General features: G+C 30.7%; 1 pseudogene; it reads right to left on the reverse strand.

The window, feature by feature from the left end:
• Nucleotides 1-2,575: 2,575 nt before the first annotated feature.
• Nucleotides 2,576-2,694, reverse strand: LOC120613541 (uncharacterized; annotated as a pseudogene).
• Nucleotides 2,695-3,136: the final 442 nt, after the last annotated feature.

Here is a 3,136-nt window from a genome sequence, read left to right on the forward strand (position 1 = left end):
TTAAATAATTTGGAATTATTTAAATAATCAGGAAATATTATATATTTTATTTTTTTCCATAGCATCTAGGGTAATGATGACTTTAACATAAATATTAACATATCATTGAAATTTTTTTACTCCTGTTATAAAATTTAAAGATCCTCAATATATAACACTTTTTTCTCCACTTAAGTTCTAAACTAATTAAGAAATGTAAAAAAAAAAAAAAATCATATATGGGACAAAATCTAACCTTCATTGCCAATGAAACAGATATCTTAGAATGTGGCTTGAGTATAGGGAAAAAGGAATTTCCCAAAGTTAATTGAACCCCATTAATAATCATACTGGTCATGGGTAGGCCAGCTCCTTCCTGTCATTTTCTTCTTGTGATTCAGTACTCAAGATACATGTTTTATGTTCTGTTTTTCATATAAACCATAAAGCATAGAGAAGAAGCACAGAAGGATGCTTCTTGTACTCATACTCCTAAAATGAAAGAAGAGGAAAGAATTAAGCTACTCATAACCAAGTCTTCTTTTTAAGTTCACCAGTCAATTAATAGATGAATGAGTGAGAGGGTAGACAGAAGACAGGAATTTTATTCTAATAGTTAACCTTCACATGTAATGACTACTGAGTTAGGGCTCTTCCTCAATACAATTATCAAAGCAAATAGAGAAAAGTGTTCTTACCGACTGTGGTGATTTAAGATGTAGAGATTTAGAGATTTAGAGATTCAAGAAAATATTCTTGGTAGCTTCAGTAACCAAATATATTTGGTCCCCAGCCAATTTGTAAAAGCAAGCCTAAAATCTATAGGTAAACCTCAATTTGGTTTGTTCATCTTATTCAAGAACAATGTTATAAATATTTTCAATCCTTATATGAAACATGTGATATGTAGATGTGCATAACAGCATTAGGTAATTAAGAGTACTTATAGTCTCAGCAAAATTTTCATCTCTATCAGCAAGAAAAATAATTATATGGATAGTAGTAGATAAAAATAGTCAAATACCAAATTCAGATTCTTCTGTAATTCAATAACATTAGAATGTGTGAAAGAAGTTTTACTGTCAGTTGAGAAAAACTGTCACTCAATCTACAGCAGAATGTTGGTTTAATTATTCAATTTAGAATATTCTTAAATGATTGTTTTGTTTATGGACATGTAAAGAAAAATAAGGCATAAATAATAGCAGCTGGTAATGGCTATGGGAAATTTCAACAATAGCAAAACGATCTTTAAAAAAGCATATTTGCTCATTCTCTCTTAACAGAAGTTCAAAATTTCCTGAAAGTCTACCACCGACATGGTGTGTGTGTGTGTGTATGTGTGTGTGAATGATTTTGAAGAGTCTACATGTAACCCTAAGAGATGTCCCTCTTTGGGGAAAGTGCTTTTTGCTTGTGGTACCTCATCAATTAGTTCTCTGTGTTATCAACCAGCCCTAGTTCTCTCTTGAATTATGCTAGCCTATGTGTCAATGTCAAATATTTCTTTAAAGATTGAACCTAAATATCTAAAGATAATTTCCTGGACAAAATATTTAGGTCATCCAGTTTGTCATAGTTAAGGTCATGCCTGAAAGTATCAGTCCTACCATAGGCTGTTATTATGATGATTCCACAAGAAACAAATCAAGCATATTTTTTGTTCCTTATAATTGATTTATTAATGTATTTATGTATGAATACATTTATCATGACTAATTCTTAATAACTGTAAACCAAAATTTTAATAAATAAATGAGTAAAACATAAAAAGTAAAATAAATGTTCAAAATGTAAAATGAAATCAGTATAAAGTTAATGCATAATATGTAAGCCATTAGATCCTGTCTACTTGTTAGAAAAGAGTCTACAGATTTTGTTCAAAGATTCTCATCTGTTTACACCAGAAATAAAAAAGACAATTGGTAAATTCTGACAAATTGGTAAAATTTGTCAGAATAATCCCAATCACTCCTAGAAGAGAGAAGAGAAATAAATTTCTCATATGGGTTCTTGAAAAGTAGTAATTATGGTCCAAGTACTCACAGAATTACTGTAGCTACCTTTTCCTTTACTAAATAAACTAGAGATTTCATGTAGTTGTTTTCTAATGTTGTAATGCTTTCTTTGTTATAAACTGATAATACTATTGCAAAGCAGGTCAGTAAGAATAATTTCTATATGGTACTATAATAATAGAGTCCAGATACACCATGCAATGATTTATACATTAAAGATAAAAATATTTTATGAACCAAAGTAAAATATATGTTCACATATATAAACATACACACATATAATGAACAGCCTGTACTTTTACTGTGTGAGATGTGCTCTGACATTTTCTATTCTATTCTAAATTATTCAACACTTAAAAGTTAGCCAAGAACTATTAAATTAATTTCCTGACCCACAAATGGCTTGTGACCTATGAATTGAATAATACTGACCCTGAGTAAATTTGAGTATCACATTATCTATTATGTTTCTTTTTTGTTTTGGGGGGGTGTTTTTAGGCAAGGCAACCCTTGGTTGATCTCACAGATTGCAATGACCTTGTCAGCTTACAATCCATTATTTTTTATTTTTTTTTTTATGCCTATAGCACCTGGTCTTCCTAGGTGGTCTCCCATCCAAGTACTAACCAGGTCCAACCCCACTTAGCTTTTGAGATCAGACGGGATCGGGTTTGTTCAGAGTGGCAAGGCCGTAGACTGTTAGGTTTTTTTTAATAAAAACTTGATAGACATTAAACAAAAGTGAATTTGAGTTTTTATTCACTGAAGTGGTAGATGGGGACATAAATACTATATTTTAATGATTAAAGAGAAAACTTTCACAGTTTAGCAAAAGTAGAGATTCTCAGGGAAAGTTATTACCTCATATAGATACAAAAGACTGAGAAGGATCTCTGACAAGGCAGGTGGTTAACTCAAGTTTCAAATAAAAGTGATCCAAGGGAATAAATATAGGTTTATACCAGTCTGACTCAGAAAATCATTTTTAGCTTACTCTAAGATAAGGAAAAATAGACAATGAAGCCCCAAGGTTTTAGGCCATTGACGATAGCCTCAAATATTTTATTCTAAAAATTAAAAATTTCAAAAAGAACCTTGTTAATATCTAACTTTAAGCAGTATGGCTTATTTGTAAACTT

Source organism: Pteropus medius, unplaced genomic scaffold, assembly GCF_902729225.1.
Source record: "Pteropus medius unplaced genomic scaffold, Ma_sr-lr_union100, whole genome shotgun sequence".
In the NCBI taxonomy this organism is placed as follows: Eukaryota; Metazoa; Chordata; class Mammalia; order Chiroptera; family Pteropodidae; genus Pteropus; species Pteropus medius.